At 40.0% G+C, this 14,578-nt stretch overlaps 2 protein-coding genes across 9 annotated transcripts in view; one reads left to right on the forward strand and one right to left on the reverse strand.

Annotated features, from left to right (window-relative positions):
• The window catches only part of CACNA2D3 (calcium voltage-gated channel auxiliary subunit alpha2delta 3), a 1,117,495-nt gene that overhangs the window by 801,714 nt on the left and 301,203 nt on the right, over positions 1–14,578 (forward strand). The window lies entirely within an intron of this gene.
• The window catches only part of LRTM1 (leucine rich repeats and transmembrane domains 1), a 50,036-nt gene that overhangs the window by 16,096 nt on the left and 19,362 nt on the right, over positions 1–14,578 (reverse strand). The window lies entirely within an intron of this gene.

Below are 14,578 nucleotides of genomic sequence, written 5' to 3' on the forward strand. Positions count from 1 at the left end.
TTCTCTGCGTTCCTTCATAGCCAATGTGGTAACCTCCAGATGTTGTTGGACTACAGCTCCCATCAGCCCCAGCCAGTCTGACCAATACTCAGGGATGATGGGAGTTGTAGGCCAACAACATCTAGAAGGCACCATGCTGGCTGCTCCTGGACTACATGTTTACAATGTATGTAATGATACAAATGTGCGTAGAGAAAATGAACTTTCATTGTAACTTTAAATTGCAACATGAGAAGTGGTCTTTAGGGTCAAAGCATTCTGAAATTAATGTTGGCTACCTACAAACATTTCACTCCTTCCATCCTGGCAACCCGTTATTTTACCCTTCTTATACAGTAAGTACTTATGAAGTAATAGTCTATCCAACACTGTACAGTGAAATCCATACAAATATGGGAGGAATACTTTCCTGGCTATAGGATGGGAGAGCTTTCCCTGCTGCTTGAAGAAAGAGAACATGAAGTTCCAAGCCTGTCCTGGGCTGGCATATTAGCCTGATGTAAACACACACTAGTAAGTTGGCCTGTGTCAATCAGGCACAGCAAACCACCCTCCCACTTTGCTTCCAGGGTACTGGATTTGCTGCTTGCTGCTCTAGGCAAAGTAGTCATTTTTGGCCGACTACTGCTGGTGATCACTTGTGACCAAGTAAAATTGTCTTCCAACATAAGGTTGGATAGAAGACGCCTGTGCATGAATTTGTTTTATGTAGGGAGATCGGCACACAACGATCAACACACAATCTTGACAGAAAAAGGCTTTGATCCAATGGCACATGAAGGTTGGAAGTCTTTTATCTGCTGCAGCCTTCATCCTCCTTCACAGCCATTGTAACATACATATTGTTATCCTCCGCCTGTTCTGCCGTTGAGGAATTTCTTGGATCGTTCTTTGTCTGGTTCCTCTCCCTTGACCTTACTGCCATGGGTGACCCTGCTGGGAGTACATGACTCCCGACGGCATTGCTCAGAGGGTTCACTGGAACACACAAGCCCACTCACCACTGCAATGTGACGACGATCTAGCGATCAAACACTACTGACTCTCTGTGTATGCGTGTGGAAAGAGGGCCTGAGGCTGACATTTTATTGGGGATAAGGCCAATGGTTGATTAACCAGATTAGAACTTTGTTCTTCCAAATCTTCTATTAATGTGAATGATAGAAATGTTTTCATTTTGTTACAAATAGTGCCAGATGAATAATACCATAATTCATTTACAATAAATCTCCACCATAGAGATCTTCATCATGGAAATTGTCAGTGTAGCTACATTTTTCCATATGTCCTTTTTCCTTGCTGTTTTGTTTTTAGAAATTTCAGTTTCTCTTAAGTTTCTCACTTTTCCAGTCTTCAGTTCAGTTGACCACATTTGTACACAAGTTTTCTTTAATAGTTTTTTTTAAAAAAACTCATTGAGATTTATTAGAATGTTAGTGCACATTTATCCTAATATACATGTTTTTCAGGTAATTTTGCCATATACAAATATTTTTGCAAACTGTTTCCATAAACATAATATATTTGTATGATATTTTCATACACATATGCATAAAATTCAGAGCAGTGCGGATGTTAAGGATAGCTGCATTTTGTTTCACATACTTTTTCAGAACGTGGAATTAGTTTCCATTTAAAATGCAAAATGAATGGAACTACTCCCCCATCCGTAGTGCTTACAAGGTACCATTAATGATAAAGATTCCTAAAATATTTAGAAATTGTATGTGAAACTTCACTGCTATTTGTCATTGGAACATTTGACATGAATACTAGCAAAGCACCCATCTCCCAGTCTCAAGGCCTACAAACTTTAGGTACTCCAAGTAGCTCCAGGCCAAGCAATAATAATAATAATAAACTTTAATTTATAGGCCGCCTATCTGGCCAATGGCCACTCTAGGCGGCGTACAATAAAGCACGATAAAATACATGGTAAAATATGATACAATAAAAAGGCTATGTTTACCCAAAGTCTGTTCACAAGCATTTGATTAGGGGTGCTAATCACCCCTCACCCAATCAAATGCTTGTAACATCAGTAGTTGGGAGTTTGTTTTATGGACAGCGATGCTGGTACAGAGATTCCTTGCAACTGACAAATGTGTCAGGCAATCCTGATTCCTGATAAGGTTGCCAGGTCTCCAGTTTTCCCCTGGAGACGCTAGAGTTTTGGGGTCCCCTCCCTTGGTTTTATGGGTGAGTCACCTCAATCTCCAGACTCTCCACTTTGTTTTTTTTTAAATTAAGTTTCTAGGCAGTCTATTTCAAGAGATATACACCAAATCATCAGCCCCCTCTGCAACTACTGTTAAATGAGCTCGTAGCTGGCTGCTCTAACCCCACCCTTTCAGGTTTGTAGCCAGTAAGTGAAGTCAGGGTTGTGATTGGCAAGGGATTTGTTGACCTCCAGGCAATAGCTAAAACCCATTGCAAGTCCTGCTTGTCTGAAAATTTCACAAACTAAGTAAATTTATAGCTTTCAGTCATAGCAAAAGTCTCTTTCTCTGTGTGTGCAGTAGATCTAAATGCCATTATAATGTGGTATGCTTTTCTAATTATGAGGAGTCAAACAAGTTTAAATTAAAGAAGAGGGCGGTGTTTTGAAAACCTTCCCAATATGAAGCTATAATCCTATACTCACTTTTTAAGAGTAAAGTTGCAATGCTAATCCCACATACCGGGAGTAAACCCCAACTGAATTCAATAGGACTTACTTTTGAGTAGACATGGTTAGAATTGTGCTGAAAATTAATGGGCCTTTTGAGTGAACATAGCAAACAATTGTGTTTGTGTTGTAAATCTTTCCCTCTCTCTCCAATCCTATTTTTAAAGCAATTAGGCAGGGCTTACTTAGGTGTCACTGATTTTATTTTGTAGGCAACTAATACTGATTTTACTTTAAAAAAAATCTGCAATGACCAACTGGTTTCGACAATGAACTATTATTTATTTAATTATTTTATTTAAAAAATTTCTATCCCTCCCTTCTACCCTATAATAGGCCACTCAGGGCGGCTTACAAAAATAAAATCAAACACATACATAATAAAATTGTAAACAATAAAATCACAAAACCATTAAAATACATAAAATACCATTAAAATACATAAAATACTATATATATATAGGGAGTGGTACTAAAGGGAACTACAAGGGTAAAATTTAATGTAGAGGGCATAAAATCATAAAATCAGTGTCAGGTTCTACCTTCAGTCCCTCCCAAAGGCTCTCTGAACAAGATCGTTTTCAGAAGTCTCTGGAAAACCATCAGGGAGGGAGCAGAGCGTACTTCTTGGGGCAGGGTATTCCAAAGCTTGGGGGCCACAGCTGAAAAAGCTCTCTCCTGTGTGCCTGTCAGTCTAACATCTTTCACTCCAGGCATGCAGAGGAGGCCAGAGGCAGATGATCTTAAATCCCAGGCAGGTACCTATGGGCATAAGCGGTCCCTCAGGTACATTGGTCCAAGGCCGTTTAGGGCTTTAAAGGTCAGAACCAGCACTTTGAATTGGACCCAGAAGCAAATTGGGAGCCAGTAGAGTCAATAAAGCACAGGGGTGATATGTTCCTTGCGCCGTGCTCCAGTTAACATTCTGGCTGCTGCATTTTGAACCAACTGTAATTTCCAAACCGTTTTCAAAGGCAGCCCCACATAGAGTGTGTTACTGTAATCAAGCCTTGATGTCACCACTGCATGTGTCACTGTGGCCAGGTCAACTGCCTCCAGGAACGGACACAGCTGGTAGACCAGTTTGAGTTGGCCAAAAGCTCTCCTGGCTACCGCAGCCACCTGATATTCAAGCAGCAGGGCAGGATCCAGGAGACCTCCCAAACTGCAAACCTGCTCCTTCAAGGGGAGTGCAACCCCATCCAGAACAGTTTGCAACCCTGTCCCTGGTGCAGTTTTTCCTTTGACCAACAATACTTCCTTCTTGTCTGTATTAAGTTTGTTTGTAGTTTGTTAGCCCACATCCAGCTCTTCACAGCCTCCAGGCAGCAGTTTAGGATGAGCAGTCCCTCCCTGCAATCAGGTGGTAGGGAGAGATGGAGCTGAGTGTCATCAGCATATTGATGTCATTGTACTCCAAATCTCCTGATGACCTCTCCCAGCGTTTTCATATAAATGTTAAAGAGCATGGGAGACAGAATGGAACCTTGCGGTACCCCACAAGCCAATGATCAGAGGGACGAGCAGTAGTCTCCCAGCACCACTTTCTGGGTCCTGTCCGTCAGGTATGACCGGAGCCACCGTAAAACAGTGCCTCCCAATTTCATCCCAGCTAGATGGCCCAGAAGGATACCATGGTCGATCGTATCGAAGGCCACTGAGAGGTCCAGCAGCACCAACAGGGATGCACTCCCCTTGTCTGATGCTCGGTGTAGGTAATCAAACAGGGCGACCAAGGCAGTCTCTGTCCCATGACCAGGCCTGAAGCCTGATTGAAAAGGGTCTAGATAATCTGATTCATCCAGGAAAACATGCAGTGTATGAATTTTTATATCTCCAGAGTGTGTGTATATGGTCTTTCCAACATCCTCGTGAGGTAGGGTTGGAAATCAAAGCCGTTCACAACAAGAAATAAATCCCTTTAAAACCCAGTAACCATAAAAACAAGAATAAAACAGTTGCAAAACAGCTTAAAGTGGCATGATTCTGAATTTTGGGTTGGATGAGTAAAGTTCCTTATCACTGAATTGCAGTAATGTGCCCTCTTTCCTGTTTGAGTAAACCCCATTGAATACATTGGGACCTGCTTCTGAGTAAACATAAGATTGCACTATAAATATCTTTACAGGTTGTGTAAATAATAAACATCTTTGACAGTCATGTTTATATACTTATTTATTCATACTATGTCTTGATAAGTATCTGATTTCATACTTTGGTTGCACATTATTATTTCCTCTACATTTTTAAGTGTGCCCTCCTTGCTTGGGATGGTCATGTTCCCCCTCTGTTGTTTTCACCCTGAGGGGCAGATTAGGCTGAGAGATGGAGAGTAGCCCATGGTCACCCAGTAAACTTTGTAAGTGATTTCCATTTTAAAATTTAATTTATGAAGTAATGCAGATCGACATAATACATTTAAAGCACATCCAACCCACATTTAAAGCAGATAACTTTCCCCAAAGAATCCTAGGGTATAGTTTTTCCCACACAGTTATAGTTCCCACCACCTTAACAAACTACAGTTCCCATAATTCTGTGGTGGGATTCAAATGTGCTTTAAATGAATGTTGTGGATCTGCCCTAGTATGATGTACATTCATTAGTAAATTGAAAAGAACAATTTTAAAAGATACTTTTTTAAACGGGGAAAGATTGTCGCTCAGCGGTAGGACACATGCTTTGCATGCAAAGGTCCAAAATTCAATCTCTGGAAAATTCTATTGCCTGGAAAATTGGAGAGCCAATGCTAGTCTATGTTATCAGTACCAAATGGCTTGAGTATAAGGCAGATTCCTTTTTTCCTAAAAGAGGAAAGAGACCCAAGGGCCACAGTGACTCTGAAATTTATTTATGTATTTTACTTAATAACATTTATATATTGCTTTATTGTAAAAAACCTCAAAGCTGTTTACAGAGGTAATTGGAACAATAAAATTATTGGCAAAACAGTTAAAACATTCAAAATATTAAAACCAGCAAAGAGTTAAAAAGCAGATAAAAAATAATATAGCTTCTACATTCTTAGGTAGATTTACCTAAACAAAAATGTTTTTAGTAGGTGCTAAAAAGAGTACAATGAAGGCACCTGCCTAATGTCAATAGGCAGGGAGTTCCAGAGTATAGGTGCAGTCACACTAAAGGATTGGTTTCTTACAAGAGCAGAACAAGTACTATGTGGCATCCATATCACGGAAGGCATACCTTGAACTTGGCCTGGTAGCAAATCAACAACCATTACAGATTTCAGAGCAGAGGTAATATGTACTGACAGGGACTAACTCATGTCAGCAATCGTGCCACAGCATTCTACACTAACTGCAACCCCCGGGTCAGGTTGTGCTGCATGGGGATTTCTGTAACCTTGGCTGACTAGCTGCGGAACCCTGTCTGGTTGTGGGATGCTGAGATTTCTGTCTTACTCATAGGAATCTTGATGTGGTTGGTATGATATTGCATTTAGGCAATCATCACTGTCTTTTGTTTTTCTTTTTCTTTTTGCATCTCATTTACCACTTACCTCACTCCCTTACATCAACAGAAGCAACAACAGTGGTTCCATGCACTCAGTTCAACCCCCTTAAACCCACTGATGATGCACCTTGTTGTTTGCATGATGGTTTGTTTCTTGCTCAATAGTGGTAAAAGAGAATTCACATACTGGAGTGTAGCTTTAATTGCTGTTGTTCCCAGTGTACTGCCTGTGAAGGTAGACCAAACCATGTGTGTTTTCTCTCAGTCAATTATTACTCATTGGAATTGGGTTGGCTATCAAAATGAGTTTATAGCAGCCCACAAAGTAGGCAGGAAGGGATATAGAGAATCCTCTTAACTCTTACTCATTTGTCAAACCTCTCTGCAGTGAAGGGTCAAGTCTATAGAGAAGTTTGGAGCAGTCATGTTAAAAGGCAGGGGCAGGGCATTCTAGGCACAGGGTTGCCAACCCTGCTTGGATATGGATATCTTTGCAGAGGATCCCTAGTCAAGCTTTACCAACAGAACAATCCTAACCATATCTACTCAGTCCTGTTGAGTTCTATGTGGATTAGCAAGTGTGTTTAGAATTGCAGCCGTCAGGGGCATCCATCTTTACTCCTGAGTGCTCCCATCGTAACATCTCCACAACACTAGGCTCCCTTTTTCCTACCATGGCCTTCTGGTGACTGGCCTTGTCTGAGAGCACTAAAACCCTTCTTGCCAGAAGCAAGTAGGCTAGATTAAATGTTCCCTACCCAGGCTCCCTAAACAGGTAAGAAGGAATGATTCCATCATTTCAGCTGGATGAGGAAACACAATTTTTAAGCTAAGATTTCTATCTTAATTTCTAATCAGAGAATTTTTTTTGTTTGAGTGCTATGCTCCAAGCAACTGTGATTAATGCTTAACATATCATGCTTAATGACATCACTAGGGCCCGCCCCTGGTGATATCACTAGGGCCCATCCCCATGACATCACTAGGGCCCATCCCTAAAATCTCAGGGTTTGGGATGCTAGTGGCCTGGCAACCCTAATTCCTGAGCCCAAGATCATGTCATTCCTCATAATATTGGTTACCAAGGTGGGCACTACTGTTGCATGGAAACTTCCCACTCTAGGCATACCGTGGGGAATGCATCCTACATATGGCCTCATTTATCAAGCTACACTTCTTGTTAATTAATTACCGGGCCAAGTTCAAGGTTCTAGTTGTGCTGTACAAAGCCCTATACAGCTTGGGACCAGGATACCTGAAAGACTGTCATATCCCTTACATACCCAGTTGATCACTGCGCTCTGCAGGTGAGGGCCTCCTGCAGATACCATCTTATCAGGAGATCCGTTCCGCACAACATACAAAATGGACCTTTAGTGTGGCAGCACCTACCTTGTGGAATTCCCTACCCTTAAATATTAGACGGGCATCATCTCTGTTATCTTTTCAGCACCTATTGAAGACCTTCCTCTTTCAACAAGCCTTTTAAGCTGAGACCTTATGCCAGTCTGCGTCTGTGTTGGAATTGTTTTTATGGAATATGTTTTTAAACCTTTTTTAAAAAAACAATATGTTTTTAACCTTTTTTGAAGATGTCTTGAAAGCTTTTAAAAATGTTTTTAAAGATGTTTTGTTTTAATGTATTTCAAACTCTGTTTTTTATGATGTTTTAAAGTGTTTAGTGCTTTTGTTTGCCGCCCTGGGCTCCTGCTGGGAGGAAGGGCGGGATATAAATAAAATTATAAATAAATTAATAAATACATTTTATTGCACACTCTTGTGGCATAGTAGTGTGCCCAAGCACACAGTTTGAGAATCAGTGCAGTCATGATACATTTCTGGACAGGCTGAAAGGATAGGTTTTACTTTTGTTTCATTGCATGCAATGCATTTTTCAGGTATTTGGTTGTTCTACTGAGGATTGTTTTTCAGTAAAAAATACTCTAATGGATATCTTTAATAAGTCAGCATAATTATGATATGCTTTGAAGAAGATAATTTAATTTTCAACTAATACAGGAACACTTGCATATAATGCATGTCTAACGTTTCAGAATGTGCTAAAGTAACTTTATACGCTTTGAATGTGAAACATTTTAAAGAGCATGAGAGACCACTGGGCATTAATTGCATGTTAACAGATGCTATGGTTGTCTCTCACTGAGGATAGCATGCTGACCATCTGGTTCAAATGTCATCAAACACTTTCCTTTCATAATGGAAAAGGTTACAGCAGAAAATAGTTTATTATTGGATAAACTGGCTTGTGAGAAGAGCAGGTGTTCTTCAACACAATATTAATTACTTAGAACTGTCTTCTGGATTCTCTGAAATCTTTCTAGCCCAGCTGACCTACAAAGAAGCTAAAATTCAGATTAAAAACGGAGTGGTTGCTAAGTTTACTTAGGAGCTTTTTCTGAGGGAGTTTGTAAAAAGCTTTTTTTTTAAAGGAACAACAAATATAGTAAATTATGTCTATCAGATTTCCCCATCTACATTTGTACTGGTATTCCAAAACAATTCTAGAACAATTCTGATTCTTTCACAAGGCTTGTTTAGATTAAGGGTGAGCAGAATGTAGATCAGGATGTAACTAGCAGATCTCTAGCTGATTTGGAGTAGATCAGCAAGGGTTTGGAACTCTCAGCTATTTAACAATAGGAACAGCAAAACAGCTTTTTCCTTTTAGTAACCAGCAGGTTCCAGGGCGGATTACCAAACTTTAATTCAATATTAAAATTAACCTGCTGAAATGAAGAAAGCTAATTCAGAAGTAGAGTTTTGAGGGAAAGGACTGGGAAGTCAGTTCAATTCTTGTACTGAAAACAAATCCCTAGGCTCAGAATGTGGTCAGAGACACCCTGTTCTGTAATCCTGTGTGTCTTTTGCCCCTGATTCTTGTAGATCTAGTAAAAAAACAAAGTAGATCCCACATGCCTGAAGTCTGCCCACCCCTGGTTTAGATGCTGCTGTGAGTTTTTCATTTCAAGAGGGAAAATGTGAAAGAAAGTCAGGTGCCTTCTATCTTACGCTACGATCTTACACTACTATCTCTATGGCTATTTGTTATTTAAATGTATCAACAAGGTGTCACGCCATCAAGACATAACAACCAGCTGGATTTAACAGGTACCTTTTAGTTCATAGTTAGTGGTCTCCTCTTAGCACAAACGAAAATATTTCAGGGGTACTCAACATATGGCAAGAGTTTTGAAGCACATTGATGTGCTTAGTACTTTCAGAATTCCAGATGTGTCCATGTCATTCTCAAAGAAATTTTGAAAATGAAATCCTAATACTGAGAAGTTAGAAGCCAGAAGTTCACACTATATTTTTCACTCTCAAGTCTTTCTTTTCTTGAAGGTCTTTTTGCCTTATTGATATATCATCAACTGTGACACATGTTTAGGTAATCTATTTCTTCAAGTCTTTGTTTCTAAAATTGATTTTGATAGGTTTTTATGAACAAAAACATGGAAAGCAATTTCGTTTACAAGCATGAATAATCTGTTACAATTATATTCACCCTATTAGAATTTTTATTTAGTACTGTTGTTTCAGGGAAAGTGTAAGGGAAAATGCTGTCCATCAAAAACAAAATTGATTCTACCCTTTCTTATTCAATCAAGTAAGAAATGTACTTAATTGTTATTTCAATATGCAACCCACTCAACATTGTAATCATTTAATTCAACATTATAATTTGTAGTAAAGCTAACAAATCTCTTTGAAAGGGGAAAGTGTCAAAAATGCTGTTCATTCCACTTTAGTGCTGGACCTTTCTGTAGGAGTAGAGGAAGCAAGCCATAGATCACCTCCAAAATTCAATAGGGCAGTTGTTGACTATAATGGGAATGTCAACAAATAGTTATAACTTTTTATTTATTTTTTAACAGAAAAGGATGACATTGCAGGTGTAGTAGTTGTTAATGAGTGGATGGCACCTGTGATATTTCAGACAAATAGGTTCAAGGGTTTTTGTGCAGATCACCTTTGGTTTCTTTTTTAGGGTATGTCTATAACTTTTTTCTTTTAACTGCAAATGAGGGGATGAAGTCTGCCAACATTTCAGAAATATAGGTGCAACAGGATGTGTGCAAGGGAAGTCTTTAAAACAAGTGGGGGGAGAGTGGATTTGCTTACTTAGTGGCAGTTTGTATGACAATGACCTACTATCATCATAGAGGCTTCCCTAGGAATGTAACCTGCAAAATTTCAGAAGGATAGGTGCATGGGTATAGGGAATCTTTAAAGATTGGGAGGGAGTAAATGGGTTTGCTTGCACCCCAGTATTTTCTAGAGCAATTTGTATGAAAATAGCATATCTTGTGGAGGTTTCTGTAAGTAAATACTTGGCCAAATTTCAGAAGGATAGATACAAGGATTAGGGAGAATGATGAATGAAGAACACTTTGAGACTTTCTTGGTTTTGGTCAACAGATACCAACAGAAAAGTTGAGCTCCTTCTATATCATTCTCAAAAGCAGTGCGATTGAAAGAAAGAAAGAAAAAAGGAGGCACCTGGTAAAGTTGTCCCCTGGTTGGAAGTTAGAGGTGTTTGTCACAAAAACTACACCTACTCCTACCTCTCCCCACTTCACCCTGCGCATCTCCTGTCCTTATAAGTAGAGCTTGGGGAAATATACTGGTTTCAATGAGACAGATAGTCTGAGTTGGTCTGAATTCTCTGGGACTTCCAAAGTTCTGAGGCAGGGCCAACACTTTAGGAGCAACCTGGAGGACAATGGATTCTTCTTGGAACCCCACATCTCTCCAAAGCACACCAGCTTGGCTCTGAATTTGTCTGAAATGAATGCCTATCCCTAGCTGAAACATGGTAACTAAATTATACAAGGCTGAAATTAAACATGCTGATTATCACAATTAATGTGCCCATTTTTGTTATGTACATAGTAGCCATGGGGAAGTTTCAGGAATTAGGGGAGACAAATCTCCTCTATGAAGCTGTTTTTTGCATTTCAAGGAAATATCAGATTGGAGATTTCCCTTGGGGGGAAAAATAGCTTCCAAGAGGTTATTTTTGTCAGGACCTTAGCAGTGAGGGAAAGAGTTAAATGAGGCTTCCCCATGACTACTATTTACATAAGAATAATATGCATTCATTTGTAGTCATACAATTAACATCACATGTAGTTTGCCCCTGAATCTCTGTGTTTTTCTCCCTGGACACTGTATACACTGTGCATGAGAGACTAGTGATTGTTATAATCTGTATTTCATCACAGTTAAAAAATAATTATCAATAAATCTGTTTATATATAGGTTCTGGAAGCAAAATGGCATAGGCAACCTCTTTGGGGAAGCTGTTGCCATATTAGAGGAATAACTACCACAACATGTTTCTCAATCAGAAAAAAAATATAAAATGTATTTCCATTCTCAGTTTCAATTTTTTTAAAAAACTGTTTTTAGTATTTTTAATTGAGAAATAAAATAAAATGAGCCCATGCAGATCATTCATTCCAGTGTTTTGTAAATTAAGGGCATTCCTGTAGGGAATCCCACTATTTAGTACCCAATGAGTATCTAAAAATAATCTGTAATGCATCTGAAAATTATTTGCAAGCCGTTGTGGAAGATAATTTGTGGCTCTCACAGAATGCACAGCAAATGGTTCCTTTCCTCTACATTTTCTTCAAATAAGCATTAAATATCTCATGTTGCAAATGGTAACTTTGCATTTGTTCATTGAAACAATTAAATCTATATTTTTTCTCCTTCTGGAGTGTCTGACAACATTTTCAGTACTAGTAAACATGTTGCTGCAAATACTTGTTTGTGGTGGGGTCCATGGGCAAAATTTCTAAATAGACTTACAGGAGCACATGATGTGTTTTTACCTCATTATGCAGAAGTTTTTTTAATGCAGCAAGTCAAAAAGTATAGATTGATACATAAAGTGGGGGTGCTGAGGGAGAGGACACAAAAAGAGCCAGACATACACTGTAGCACCATACTCCAGAGCGGGGATACAGAAGACCACAACTTTTATTGTGATTGCCCAGACTGCTGGCCATTTGCCACGTGAGATGAGATATTGTTATGCACATAACTCCATTTTTATGCCGGTACGCCCACCCATGAGAGAGAGAGAACTGCTCACATAGAACTCTGCTTTCCTTCACCCCTTGGGGACCTTCTCCCCAGGGACAGCTTATTGCTTTGAAGCCTTCTAAGCAGCGCCCTTCCTTTTGAGGATCCTGAAAGTTGTAACAGCAATAGCAACCAGTGGTGGAGCTGCAGAGCCAGCCTCCCAACACAGCTGTCTCTGCAGCTTCCCTGGATGGGGTGAGGTGGGTAACAGCGAGGTTGGGGCTGTGTTGATGCACCAATGGGATTGGGTCCACCACTGCGTTCCTGCAGCCCTGACACTGACACACCGCTCCATCCAGGTAAGCGGCAGCGATGCTGATTTGGGAGAGAGCCTATAATAAGAGCCTTTGCTTCTGTCACTGGCTGCAGCCCGTGTGCCTGCACAGCCCCAACCTCAACACCACCCTGCCCCACCCAACAAGTGGCAGTGGGGCCCATGGCAGGAGGGTAGCTCCATAGCACCACAGCACCACACCTCTGTACTGAGTGCTCCTGCTCTCCAGAGGTGGGTTCAAAATATTCTTAGTCTGTTTCATCTTTTCTTCACTGGACTGCCAATTGCAGCTGTAAAAATCCTTTTTGGGGGGTGTTAGCTTGGCCCAGTGGGATGGTAACCACTGTCCATGATTGTTTTTTTTTAAAGTCTCTGCACATGTGCAGGATCTTATTTTCCATTCTAAGCTGAGGAAAATAATATTTAATTTGTATTTCTTCCAAGCATTCTAAACTATCACATTCACTTCCAGAGGCAGTGATGGCTGCCAGCTTGGATGTCTTTCAAAGAGGATTCAGCAAATCCATGGAGGAGAAGGCGATCAATGGCTACTAACCTTGATGGATATGTTCTTCCTCGACTGTTCTGAATACCAGTTTCTCAAAACCACAGGAGGAGAGAGTGCTCTTGTGGGCTTCCCACAGGCATGTGGCTGGCCGCACTGAGAGCAAGATGCTGGCCTATATAGGATGGAGAGAGGGAAACTAGCACCCTCATCCCTGCCTGAATCCCTCACATAGTTTCACTACAATTCATAGTGATACATACGACTAGCACCACATTTACAAAATAAAATAGATATCATAGAATAATGGAACATATTATTTAATTAAAATATGCATCTAATACAATTAGGTAGCATTCAGAACAGTCAAGAACCAGTGTTGTATAGTGGTTAGAGTGTCTGACTAGGACTGAGGAGACTTAGGTTCAAAGCCCCTGTTAGCTAAGAAATTCACTGGATGACTTTGGGGCAGTTTTGTTTCAGTTTAACCTACCTCCCAGGTTTGTGAGAATAAAAGATGAGGAGAACTATATATTGAACTTTGAGCTCTTTGGTGGAAGGGTGAGATATTTGTTGTTGTTGTTATGTGCCTTCAAGTCGATTACAACTTATGGCGATACTAGGAATCAGTGACCTCCAAGAGCATCTGTCATGAACCATCCTGTACAGATCTTGTAAGTTCAGGTCTGTGGCTTCTTTTATGGAATCAATCCATCTCTTGTTTTGCCTTCCTCTTTTTCTACTTCCTTCTGTTTTTCCCAGCATTTATGGTATTTTCTAGTGAATCATGTATTCTTATTATGTGTCCAAAGTATGATAACCTCAGTTTCACCATTTTAGCTTCTAGTGATAGTTCTGGTTTAATTTGTTCTAACACCCAATTATTGGTCTTTTTCGCAGTCCATGGTATGCGCAAAGCTCTCCTCCAGCACCACATTTCAAATGAGTTGAAATTTCTCTTATCTGCCTTTTTCACTGTCCAACTTTCACAACCATACATAGAGATTGGGAATACCATGGTCTGAATGATCCCGACTTTGGTGTTCAGTGATACATCTTTGTATTTGAGGACCTTTTCTAGTTCTCTTCCAGCTGCCCTCCCCAGTCCTAGCCTTCTTCTGATTTCTTGACTATTGTCTCCATTTTGGTTAATGACTGTGCCAAGGTATTGATAATCCTTGACAAGTTCAATGTCCTCATTGTCAACTTTAAAGTTACATAAATCTTCTGTTGTCATTACTTTAGTCTTTTTGACATTCAGCTGTAGTCCTGCTTTTGTGCTTTCCTCTTTAACTTTCATCAGCATTCATTTCAAATCATGACTGGTTTCTGCTAGTAGTATGGTATCGTCTGCATATCTTAAATTATTGATGTTTTTCCCTTCAATTTTCACACCTCCTTCATCTTGGTCTAGTCCTGCTTTCCGTATGATATGTTCTGCATATAGATTAAATAAATAGGGTGATAAAATACACCCCTCACACCCATTTCTATTGGGAACCAATCGGTTTCTCCATATTCTGTCCTTACAGTAGCCTCTTGT

Source organism: Rhineura floridana, chromosome 3 (genome assembly GCF_030035675.1).
Source record: "Rhineura floridana isolate rRhiFlo1 chromosome 3, rRhiFlo1.hap2, whole genome shotgun sequence".
Classification (NCBI taxonomy): domain Eukaryota; kingdom Metazoa; phylum Chordata; class Lepidosauria; order Squamata; family Rhineuridae; genus Rhineura; species Rhineura floridana.